This window comes from Helicoverpa armigera, chromosome 15, assembly GCF_030705265.1.
Source record: "Helicoverpa armigera isolate CAAS_96S chromosome 15, ASM3070526v1, whole genome shotgun sequence".
Lineage (NCBI taxonomy): Eukaryota > Metazoa > Arthropoda > Insecta > Lepidoptera > Noctuidae > Helicoverpa > Helicoverpa armigera.
The window spans coordinates 6,507,437-6,520,883 of NC_087134.1; the positions used below are offsets into that span (position 1 = coordinate 6,507,437).

The 13,447-nt window shown below is 36.6% G+C and overlaps 1 protein-coding gene across 6 annotated transcripts in view; it reads left to right on the forward strand.

Moving 5' to 3' along the window:
• LOC110370537 (dystroglycan 1) overlaps positions 1-13,447 on the forward strand; it is a 72,911-nt gene that overhangs the window by 16,963 nt on the left and 42,501 nt on the right. For all 6 annotated transcript variants that reach the window (XM_064038359.1, XM_064038352.1, XM_064038354.1 and 3 more), the window contains exon 2: positions 2,337-2,392. The gene's annotated coding sequence lies outside the window, so the exon portion shown is untranslated. The remainder of the gene's footprint in view (positions 1-2,336; positions 2,393-13,447) is intronic.

A 13,447-nucleotide genomic window follows, 5' to 3' on the forward strand; every position in this document is an offset into this window, starting at 1 on the left:
GTAGGGATCAGAGCAATCTCATAATTATAACGACCCAATTTTACTTTGCAATTTATTGAGAAGTGAACTGATTGGTCTCAAATATGTTTAGCGTAGGCTGCTTTAGGTGCCGAAATTGTGACAGACAAACACCTTTATGCGTTATACCAAGGTGACTTTAATTCAAACCTCGCGTACTCGATCAAATATTCAGTGGATCACAGTGTAATGTAAGATTACTCGAGTTGATGTTTCTAGGCTGTGGCGCGCACTTCCATTTTCATCCGCAGGGATGTAGTAAACGACTACCGGCTTTCTTTGCTTCGACCCTCTGCATCATTTATAATCATAACTCCTCCAACGAACACTTTAACTTCGCACCTTGCCTAGCACTCGCCATGATGCGGGAAAAGTGGAGGAAAACATTTACGTGAGAGGCTTTTGTGCCATTCGTGTCTTTGAATTCTAACTTTTCACGAAACATATGCTGAAATGTGTGACCTGGCTCGTCTAAACGACGAACAGTTCGTGCATTAGTTGAATTTTTAGTTTCTGCGGCTTGCTTTCGTAAGGCCGTAATTTTGCGCTCCGGTGCCGTTATTCTATTCTCGGGTATAGATCCAATATAACTTTTATTAGCGAATCGTTGGGCGTGCGTGTGGGGTCACTCGTGAATGCTGAAGGTCTTTCCGCGGCTGAATCATAATGGCTGTTTCAGAGGTACCATCAAATTGATGATCCCTTTACTTTATTTATTGAACACGTTTATAAAGATATCTAAACATATAAATCACCAATGTCGATAAACGATTAATCACACATTTCCTAAGTGTAAAAAATCGAATCCAACACTGTTTTCATTTAGGTTAAAACAAACGCAGGCAATAAGTTACAGGACTTGTAATGAAATTCCCGGGCTTCGTTTGATTAAAATAAGTCTGGGATGTCGGTCCCGTGCCTGCAGTGAGTTCAAGCAATTGCGTTATTGGAACGCAATTTGTGCCAATTTAAAAAAATCGAGAAAATCGTTCGGTTGGAAAATATTTCAAGATTGCGCACAGATTGTGGATGTTCGCTTAAAGCTTAAGCTAATTTATTGAGGAAAATATTCGTTGAATACGCCGTGGTAACTTAGCTTGGACTGTTGAAAAATAAACTTGAAAAGGTAAAATATATTTTGTATATAGCTTTCACGTCAGGCGTTTTAAATACGAGAGTGTTTTTACGGTCACGTAACTCATACATACACGGATCAAATATTACCAAGGGAATATTTTTTCAAATACTCCTAAAAGCAATGTTGTGTATCGTCCGTCGTGCGGTATTATTGTTAACGTTTACTGTAAACAAAGCTCGTTAGGAGTTTATAACCTTCACATAAACTACGATTACGACACCGAAATAATGTAGGTCTTATTTTTATATGCCAAAATATTTCTGATAAACGAAGTTCTATAAAACTCGATTGCCTCATTTGAGGTATTGGAAATGGCATGCGATAACCTTTGACACTGTTAAAATACTGTTTTATTTTATAGCTCGGTTATGCGCTATGATGTTTTCCCAAAATATGCAGTGACAGAGATATGCAGGGAAATATGTCCCATTTTCACTCTGGAATCACTGTAACGCATCCAGAGCTCTATTCTGACTGACAATATATACCTACATTGTGCAAATTCCTCTCCAGTGACATAACATAGACTCTTTTATGAAACATTATTACAATATATTGTGCTCATATACTAACTTAGGCAGGGCTAGTATTCTTCATTTTAGGTATCCATAAAACTGATGTCACTGTTTACGCCTCCATGTAAAAATATGAATAGAAGCTAGAGCATACATATTTATGTACCCTAGTGACTTATAGAAATGAGAAATAATATGTGGTCTATGACTTCAGTACATTATACGAGGCTGTTCGAGTTTGTTGCAAAAACTTATTATACTGAAACAACACAGGATACGTAAGGTTAATCTAAATATGAAAATATTTTGTGTACAATCTTCATACAGCCAGGGAATATGAACGTCGGCGTCGCAGTCTGCTAGAGTGATGAAGGTCGGCGCCACATACGCAATTCAAGTCGTATTTAATTATGCTTTCATGTGAAAGAGGAAGAAAGTAGGAAGGAATAGTGTTCCATGTACTTAGTTTACAAGAGACGTGTAAAACCTCAATTTAATACTAAGATTTTCGAGGTGATAAAGAAAATAGAGCATCCTCAATTGCTTTGATAGACGCCGCGATACACAAACATGAACTTAGAATAAGAAGAAATAAGCGTCCCACATAAGTACTTCGTTTCAGAAGACTCAATAAATATAAAAGTAAAGTTGTGTTATCTTTTCAGGTCAATTACGCATCGAGCTAGTCTGATGAACGAGGCTGCCATTCCATTGATTTAAGGTAAGCTCACATTTTATTACGAACCTCTTCAATGCACTCACTATTCTTCGTAATATTTATGATTCGATTCGTTTAATATAGAAATGATTTAATAAGTATTGTGGACAGTCTCTTGTAGCTCTTAACCAAGAAAAAAAAATGCATCAACGCCACCGCAAAATGATGAATCATTTTGTATTTTTAAACATGACCGCTAACGCAAAAGATGAACATATAAATAAACAAAAGAATACATTACCTAAACTTAGGCAGATACTTAAGTAAACATCAACGCTTATATTTCAAACACTTGTATATTATTGCCGTGTTCTTTCCTCATGTGATATCATCAATTTCTAACTAATTGGGTAGGAACTCTAAAACATAGTGGTAATAGGAATTTCCACCCACACATTGACATGCATAGTACGGGTGTATCAAAGGAGTATTTAATTAGGTTAAATATGGGAAAGTTTATTAATATAAATAATTACATGTTTACTTGTATTATGTTAAAATTTACTTATACACATACTGAAGTATGGTAACAACTACATCTTGAATTAATAAAAGTTTACAAAAACACTAGCTAGCAAATAGGTTAAATTAATATTTTGAGTTTTTTTTATTGACGGTGATAGAAATTGAATACTTACTTACCTACAAAAACTGCAGGATTTTCTATTCAGAACTTGGTTAAGTTCTTTAACGCGGCTCTGATTACATATTTCAGTTTTGATAGGATTGTCTTATAAAACTCAAGTAAAGCCATAACTTTTCACTTTCTTTTACTTAAAAATCAAATTACATTTCACACAACACAGTATCTGACTCACAAGGAACAATTCACAATTTAAGCGCATAAGCTCCGGCTCCAAATGTATATTTTAATCTCTCGTCGGATTCGCGTTATAATCACCGTGTAGGTACAGTCGGCTTCAAAAGGGGCTGAACAAATCTAGATATTCAAAACTCTTAAACACCGTTTGCCTTACCAGAGCATTGATCTTCTTCTTAAAGTTTAGGTTAGGATGTTAATAACTTCCCTGTCCCATGAGTCATATTATGTGATACCGATTGTTTAAATATTGTGTCTGCATCGTGTCAGTGAAGTGGTTAAATATTTTTTTTGTGTTTAGAAATTATGACCCTTTACCTAGCAAGGTACCTACTTTTGAAAATTTGTCCAGCTACTTTTGACGTTGACCGTACAGTCGGCTATGAAAATGAATCGCATGTTACGTGAGGCCCATGTAACATGTTTCAGTGTCGTGTTATTACTCGCACGCGGTGTCAATGATGAATTTTGAGGACGTTAATATCTGTTTATACGTTGTTCGACTGTACTTAACTATTGTATTTTAAATTGTAAATTGATTCGAGCACGTTTGTTTGTGCTTACGCACATTTACGGGTCGTTGGCAATATAGGTCAATATTTAACTACCCAGCATATTTAATAAAAACTAGAAGAATATAAATAACGATTGTGCAATTTTAATTATCGTACAGGTACACTTGAAGATTGATGTGTTCAGTAATCACAAAAAATGTTTAACACATTTCTAACACCATGAAGTTAACAAAGTATTTTCCATGAACCCCTGCAGTCCGGTATAGCAATTAATGTTATATTAAGGGCGCAACTCAAAGAATGCGTTACAAAGGCGTCGCTTATAAATATTTCATCAATCATCATTAGAAGCCAGACGTTATACTTAGCGATTGTGTGCACGTAACAAATATACACGAAACTTTGAATAAATTATGTTTATTGCTGCGGTTATAGCGAACATAATGTCTGCTGATTTAATTTTCTGTGTGACAGGACCCTTCAAGTTGCCGAATCGAAGTTACAACAAAATAAATAGACTATATGCCGGAGTCTCGACAATATTACAGATAGAATCCCAGAATGATCGTTTTCCCCAATCAAATCGAAAACGTCAATATCAGAAATGTAGTGTCCGGAAACGTCACGGGGAATATTGTATAATATAACATCAACGTGAATGAAATGCCGGGGTTGCCAAGTTATATCCTTCTGATATCTGCGAAGCGCTCGCTATTGTTCCGAACTGATCGCCGGAGACAAGAGCAAAAGGATCCGTAATATTCCGGTACACACGACTGTCACTATCTGACGGCTTCCCATATCACCTCCGAATTCCATTTATTCCTACCTGATGAAACAGGGTCCCTAGCGGTAATTTGCTTGTTCATAGTATAGGTCTAAAGTTTTAACGAAACCACAAGGTTTACCTTCGAAATCCCACTAGTACCCTGCGTGTAGTGCGTAGAACAATGTTTGCTAATTTGGTAATTTACCTGCCTGAACTGAACGCATATTTGGGAAGAGTAAGTAGCGGGCAGTAATTTCAAAATGAAGCTTTTGTCAATTTTATCTCCGGACGTAGGCAGAGTTCTTCTTACTGACATTTTTTTAATAAACTGTTACTTTAATATCCATTTGGGATTTTATAGGAAGGAATTAATTTATATTCATGGTTGTGCCATCGAATACTTGCTATTAAGTAAAAAATATAAGTACCATTAATGCTCCTGAGTTAATCTCAAAGCTTTACGCAGTAGGCTGTTAATGAAAATGTAACAATAATCTTGAGTAATTGTCGCATTTAATATTTTTCTTTTTGTTACTAAGTTTTAGTATCAGTTTGTACTGTTACAACGAATCGGAAGATCGAACTTTCCAGTAACTATAGAATTAATTAGAACGGTTTCAATCAAAGTTAGTTTCTCATTAGCGCATATTTGTCTCGAACTCAAAGTTCCGTTATAGTTTAAATACTATCTAAATTCTATTTATTCGTAGATATTTGCTCTACAGACTATATACTACAAGCTTTAGTTTTAAGTTGAATGCTAAAATGGAAATAATAGTTAATTAGCTACAATATTCTTTATTATGCCTATTGCAAGTTATTTGTTTAACTGTCTCGCATTGATAAGCAAGCATCATTTAAATTGCCTACAACACTTACCATTACATAATCAAAACCCCCTACTGATAAAATCATGTCATTTCTAATAACTTTTCTTCTAACATACTTACTGGTAACAATAACAACCTTTGTTCACGTTAACTTCCAAAGATCTCATAAGGTGTTCCAAAGTTAAAGTTATTCTGGGCCAAAGGCACAAAGTCATGAACAAAGAACCGGTTTATGAATTCTTAAATATGTTTAGCCTTAAAACTTATCCGATTAAAACTCCCGTTCATATTTAATGCACAGATTTTGCAACGGAAGGCCAAACAGGAGAGAGACCAGGCCGGTAAGTTTACAAAAGGAGTTTCCAACTTTGATCATAAAATTTTACACGCCAATTTTTCTCTACGCAAAAAATCCAAACAAATCGGGTATTAAACTGAAGTTTGTAGTTTGAACTTTCAAAGCTTTTACTATAAGCGAATTTTGGAAAGTCTAAAGTCTTGAACGCGTGCTCTTCAACATCTGACTTTATCCTTATGGAGGCCAAACTCCAAGATTTCCATTTGGGATAAATTGACAACGAGCTTTGTTACCCTCACTTCAAAGTTGGGAAAACTATCCTCAGATGGTGGCACGAACTCTATTTTTCAGGTTCATATTTAATTCTGACTTAAGAAGAACAACATCTCGAAATATTTCAATTCTTTGAGATGCTCGTAGCGGGACCGTATTACATAACTTTATTCAAGGACCGGGTTCATCTTTCTATCTAGTATGCATACATAGATCAAATTGTTAAATAAATCAGTGTTCTTCTGAGCTGATAGAAAATGTGGAAAATGAAAAATAAAGCGTGCTCGTGACTTTACGTTGCTATAAATTCAATATCATAACTTTACAGGAATCGATAAAATATTTACGATTCCATGTATCCGAAATGGATATTTCTGAATAGAATCTCGAACACAGGTAATAGAACAAAGGGTCGACCCCATCAATACTGTGAAAATAAGGTCCTCAATCACCTTTGTATCCACATTATATCGCCCCGAATAACCTATTGTTGTTTACAATACAGCTACTTTCCTAATAAGTTTTATGAAGTGCCTTTCTTTATTCTTTTTAACCTATACCTCTACATACGGCCTTCGTATTCCATTATTTCTATGAAAGTAATAATATCGTTTTACCTACGTATACATAGATGCTAAACTGACCGCTGTTTTTCTAGAATTTTGCTAGGTGATCAATCAATTTTATAATTATTAGGTGAATTGCCTCACAAGGACGTGCTGGCCATGGAAACCTTTCTTAGAAATTTGTATGAAGTATATTGCGTCATTCATCATAGCTGGACACTTGCGTAGACTTAAGCCCTACCCGACGCTTGAGGAAAACTTAAAAAAAAACATTAGCGTTGCTCATATACTTTGTTTACAGCCTTTTTTTTTTATCGTCCCACTGCTGGGCACAGGCCTCCTCTCACATGGAGAAGGGTTGAGCATTAATCACCACGCTTGCTCAATGCGGGTTGGTGATTTCAGACTTTATAGTCCAGGTTTCCTCAAGATGTTTTCCTTCACCTTTTTATCAGCCATTGGTGTCTAAGTATACTTAGAAAGTACATACAAACTTAGAAAAGTTGCATTGGTACTTTTGCCTGACCCTGGAATCGAACCCACACCCTCATACTCGAAAGGTTGGTTCTTTACCCACTAGGCCACCACGACTTACTATTATATTACTATACTTTGTTTAGGTAATTCATTATTTCCGAGTGTGTATTTCTTTGAAAAAAATTGCTAAAAATAATTCTTCATTATTTACATTTCCTCTTAAACGTAGAACAAAATAAATATTGTACAAGTACAGGAATATTATTCCGCGGCATCCGGCCTCGCCAAACAAGAGGAGCGCCGCTTTGACGCCGGATGCGAGAGTATCGGCGCACGCGCTGCCCATTCAAAAGTTCGATCCACTAACGTCAATCCATCAATGTCCGTCTTCGTTCGTGCCGGAAAGAGATACTGAATTCGAAGCAAATTAAAATTTATTTTCGATACAAATCCTTAATTTGTTAAACAAACGCGTGTGTAGATGATTATACAGTCATCACATACAATATTAGAAATGTATGAAAGCATTGTACTACGACTATGACTACATCGTGCATACATTAAACTTGTCCGTTTACATTGTAACAATGGAACCCAATTTTAAGGAAGTTATTATAATAAAAATTTATCGATGTCCATGTCCCATAGTCCGCACGAATATTGAGACAGTCTAGGGAGTCATAAAAATATGTACGGTTCAACGAGCCTTGCACATACGAATACCGTTATGTATGTATTTCTCTAGCTTATAAAAACAAGGATTAAATCAACTAAACAAATTGTAATGAAGAGTCGGAAGATCATTGTCATTGCATCAAGATAAGAAGCAGCAAGGCTTGACATTGATACGTTGAGTCAACTCCTTACGACCCGCACTAGTCCAGCCCGATAAGGACAGCAGTGCGTGCCACTTAGCTATAAATAAGCCAGATAAAATACTGGTTTCTGCAACTAATTACCATTTAAAAATGGCCTTGAAGCTTTATTAGAGGTGCTGGAGAATTTCACAGCAAAAACTGTTAGGCTAGTCACACTCGGTTAATTTTATTACACTTACTCTCAAACTACTGGGACGGAACTACGTGCGCGAACTATATTATTTAATCAAATTATGGCTAAACTGTAGGTCCTTCGGCAATCATTGTTAGTAAACTAGCCGTGGCTTTAAACGTCTAACTTCTCATTTCCTCATTTACACTAGCTGAAGTTAGAGGGAGACGACGGACCAAAGCCGTATGTGTATTTATTAGTAAAGGACTAGCTCGTGAGAGCGACTTGCTCACTCGTTAAAGCCCTTGCTCGATCCATTTATGGAGTCGTCGGCGCCTGTGGACAGTCGCCCCAAGAAGGAAACAAACCTATTCCAATATTTATGATTGTGTACCTCTATAAAAACTACCTGTTATCATTTTAATACATATACCGCCGCCTTACTCCTAAACTATTACATATTCAAGTTGAGAGTTACTGCAATAGCGAACAAGTGACTAAGCGTCTATTTCTAGTTCACAATGCCACTTTGATCCAGAAACAGAGCGAAACAAAGTTATTTTCACCGTTGATCCTTTAATGAACTTGTGGGTAATGACTGACTCATTAGCTATTTCCAGTGGTATTGTATAAAGGCGTAGATTGTTATGTCTCAATAGCAGCATTATGATCGTTTGATAAATTAAACGGTAACCAATAATTTGTCATACTGCGCACGCTGTAGTAGTGTGTTAGAACAATAATTTCTGTGTTTTGACAAACACAATGCACGTGCAGTTCTAAGCTTCTGCGCGATGGTTAACAATTACAGCCAATTAAAGAGCATCGACACGCGTGGAAGACTTGTATCATAATATCGCTTAATCAATTTGATCGCGAGCAACAGAGCCGGGGGTCATTGACATTCAGCTAGCGTTTCTTGTTACGTAGTTGCTAACGTTATATGCTACAGTTGCATTAATTAGTTATACAGTACTCAGCGTAAGTAATCCTTTTGATTCGTGTCGAGATGATCTATGACGGTCTGGAACATAAAATGGTCCGAGCCCGGTATTTGGGTCGCGGTGATTGCTCCAACGCCCAGATTCCCAGCAACAATGCTCTGTCCCACTCATCAACGGCCTTTTGTCTTGATACACGTCCCATCCCAATCTATTTTCACGAGTAGCTTAACTTTAATAAGATATTATTATTTGGTAGAGATTTTACATTGACATAATTGGAACAGTATCATGAATGTTACTGCTTTGTAATCAGTTCGATCAGGTTTCTACCACACAAAACTTTTTGTTCCATGAACATATGAATGAATGAACTTTTATGACGTAACTTTGGTTTTTATGAAACGGACCTATAACGGGTAGTGACTCGCGAAATACCGTTTGCTGCCTAAACCAAATAGAAGCAACTAACGTTATGCGAATGCGAAACAGCGAATACTAATCCAGGAGTCATCGTTTTGAAAAATGTCCCGACTTTAATTTGCATACAATAGGCGGTTGTGAACGGCGCAGGACGTGTCACGCTCCCTCCGTATTCGTAGGAATTACGCATTTTACTTAAGTCACGTGACAATTTCCCACACATTGTGCTCCCAAACGAAAGCTTTGCCGCCGGAAAGAATTTAATTTGCTGAGACAGGCAGCCAAATTGATTTCCTCTTTGTTACTTTTTGGGGTTGAAGCTTTTAAAACCCGTTTGTAAGTCACTGTTTTATCTCCGCCAATGTTTATGGATTGTTATGACTTTAGCAAAAAAAATACAATGTCTCGCTAAAGGTCACGTAAAATCTCTAACCGGTTTTCTATCTAATGCAAAAGGAGTAACAGATACAGAAACATATTCGGTATTAATTAACGAGTACGTAGGTATTATCAAAGAGCTTAAACATGCTGCTGTAATAGCACATTGTGAGTCACAATGCCGCTATTTCGTGGCGCCCTACGACTGGATGTGTCTCGCGTTTCATTTTATTGTGTGTGAAGTAATAAACGAAATAAACGTATGCAATATTCGCACAGCAATTATGCCCGCATTGAGCTGCGATTCTGCCCCAAATTGAACCAAACAACTATTTCTTTTATAATTTAATTAAGCGAGGTCTGTATGTGGAGATTTTGAATTCTAGCGAGATAAATGTATAACTGGGTTGCCTGATTCACAATGTAAAATATTTTGTAATGAAAGGAGAAACACATTTCATTTACTGAAACATAACCCCCATCAATTTCTGCAGTAATTTTATGGCTAATAAAAATGAGTGAGCTAAAAATATCAAACAAATGGCTTTTCTCTCCAACAATAAACGATAGAACACCGAGCAATGCTCCCTCGAGAAGTATATTACTTTCTTAAATATTTCACTACAGTTGTTCAGAAGTCCCCGAAGCCATCTGAAGACGAAATGTATGTTTATATGAGAACTGGATTACTTAAGTTTGTTTCTTAGACCATTGTTACTTTGGCCCTTATCACCGAAAATTCTGTATCTCTGTGTTTTGTTTCTGTCATGAGGAAACGTCCATAAACCATAGTTAAAGCAGTTACTCTCTAGAGCATATTTTAAAGTGTGAGTGGTGAGAGGCGTTTTACTCTGTACATTTAACTGTTGATTCATTGGGACTAGTTTAGCATCGGTAATTTACGACGAATGGTCCTTCATCCTAGCATATTCCCGGCTCACTGCCAGGTCTTACATTACTTGATGTTCGTTCTACTTTCTCATCATTACAGCTACTAAATTGAACCTTGTTTATGCAATAAAGAAAATATATGTCATATATTTCTATGTGCATTGTTGTATAGTAAATCAGCTTATTCCATATACCAGTAGTGTGATTTTTTAAAGCTAAACATATGAATCACGTGTCTGATTCACATAAGTGCAGTAATCTCATGTGGCACTCGATAACGCAATTAACTTGATAATGATCGTCTCGCAGACAATCAATTCACTTTCGCTAATGCTCGCCAGCAGTCCCCGTGTGGTGAGACAGTGATGTATGGCAACCATATAGACACACTGTCTCACCACACGGGGACTGCTAGATAAGCCTAATTTATTACACCTTAAATACACCATAACATAGCATGGTAATTAAATTGCTCTCAATACTTGAAGGACGATTCACCGATTAACCTCATCTAGAAAAATATGTCATGGCCAGATCAAAATTTTCTTCCAACATTCTTGCCTGTACGAATCATTAGTAAGCATACAAACCGTTCCGTTATCTCTTTAAACTAATAGTGACATTCCGAAATGTCACGTAGCTAGTCTCGGTACAAATTATCCAGATACCTACATAATATGGTGTACTGGTGCTCGCATCAAGTCTCCTCAGGGCACCTCAATAGGACGCTTCAGTAAAACAACAGACGCTAACAATAGTAGTCTCATTAAACAGTGACGAACTCTCACAATTTAGCTCAGACCACTAGGGGTAAATCTCAGGTTAATTATTACCTATTTACAGCCTCGTTAAACTACAAAGGAACCATTGAAATATTGTTCCGCCCTAATTCTTCGAATTTCTTGCTTTAATTATGAAATGAAAATGCGGAACAAAAACGGATTCACTTTTGAATAAAAAAATGGAAACTAAACTGACTTTTAAAAACTATCATACTTAACTTTACTGCAGTGAAATCCGATGTTGTTCTGTGCGAAAGCTCGTAAAAAGTGAACGTTAAACTTCAATACTTACGAGCTTGGGCGCTCCCCTAAAGGGATTGCGCTCATAGCATTGTCTCGATTTAAACTCGCGACATAGGATCTCCATGCGTCGTGTATCGTGTCTCATCTATACTCTCTAGGGAAATCGTACGTTACACGAGCGGTTCAATCTGCTAATACGTCTGCACAGACGCTGTACAGAATCCCGTTAAGCCAACTTAATATTTGCTTACCTCGACATATTAACTTAACATATGCTATAACATGTGTAAATTACGTAAGTGAAAGCGCTGAATTACACGTTTTGTAACAAGATTTAACACTTGTTCACACGAAACGACAAAACAATTTTAATGGTGACAGATGTGGACTTTAATGTTTAAAAGGAAATTATTAAACAAAGAGTTACGAGTGTTCTGCTAAAATAATTTTCCGCAAACTAATTAATTATATTAGAAACGGTTTCTAAACACAATTTAAAATTATTGTCAATGATCAGGCAGGCACTAGTCGAATAGGAAGTACATATGTATATTTATTAAAATTAATATTGCTAAACTTAGCCCACACAAGACAATCAATCTGATAAAGCTATAAAAAGAAAACTAACGAGGATACTCACTATTCATATCATCTTGAATTGAAATTAATTTCATCAGTAGGCCACGTCTCATTTCACAAATGGACTTTCAGAGGAGTTATGAAAGGAATGCGAAGTGAACGAGATATTGTTGGAGGCAAATGAGTTGACGACTCGTTTGTTAGTGGCCATTTGTAAAAAAATAGGTCGCCATTGTTCGGTTGACGACCTACGCCTCCTATTATGCCCGACCCGATAGGTAGTACACACAACTTCATTATAAACCTATTTTAATATATTTGAAGCGAACAGTAGTGGGAGACCATACCATAGATATTGTTTATTGATAACCTTGTTGACATATTAACGAGATGTCGGAATGAATTGCTAAGTAAGCGCGATGAAAGACATGGGCCAGGGGCTGCCCGACCGCACCGAGCTATTTTGGTTTCGAGACGTTGACCTGTTCGTATCTGCATTTGGAGATGCATTCATCGTTTTTGAAATGCTTTATTACAAGGCTTCATACAACGTTCGTATGGACAATTTTATACGATATTGCATAAGTATACTGTCACCGTTATAAATGTGGTCATTCATAATACCGACGTCATTACCTTCAAACGTGACAGCCGTATAATAAATCAGTTTCATCCCGCCAAGGGTCGCAGGCTGAGTCCATGTTTGTCTATTGTTTGACTACAATGAGCCCCATCTGCAATTGTTCGGAAAAATTTATGGCATACACTTTTGGACCATGATTTTTATTCAAATCCGTCTCGCTCGTACATACGAGTAGAATAGGAAATTGGGAGCTGCTATAACCGTAAAATAACAAAACAACACCGCTGAACCACTGAACTATTGTTTGTTTTCATATCAAACTGTAATGATTTTAAACTAGCGATTCCTAGAAGTGTAGACGTAGATTTAAATATGTTCAACATAAACCAACAATATTTGGGAGGCCTCGGATTCTTACTTTGAAACGTAGAGCCGTCCGCTTTTCGTTCCCGCACGAGTATTGATTTACCCTGCGGCAAAGAACTTTCTGTTATTAATACAAAGTATACTCAAACTTTAATAACAATAACATAGACGGTTAGTGGTAATTAAACGAACACAGACGAATAGAAAATCAATAGCTACTGGAAGTGTGTACTTAGACCTTAATTATGTGTAGATAATTGATAAAGTTCTCGAACGTCTACCGTCTAAATAATAGAGAAAGTTTTTGAAACAATGCTTAATTAGTCGTGAATTT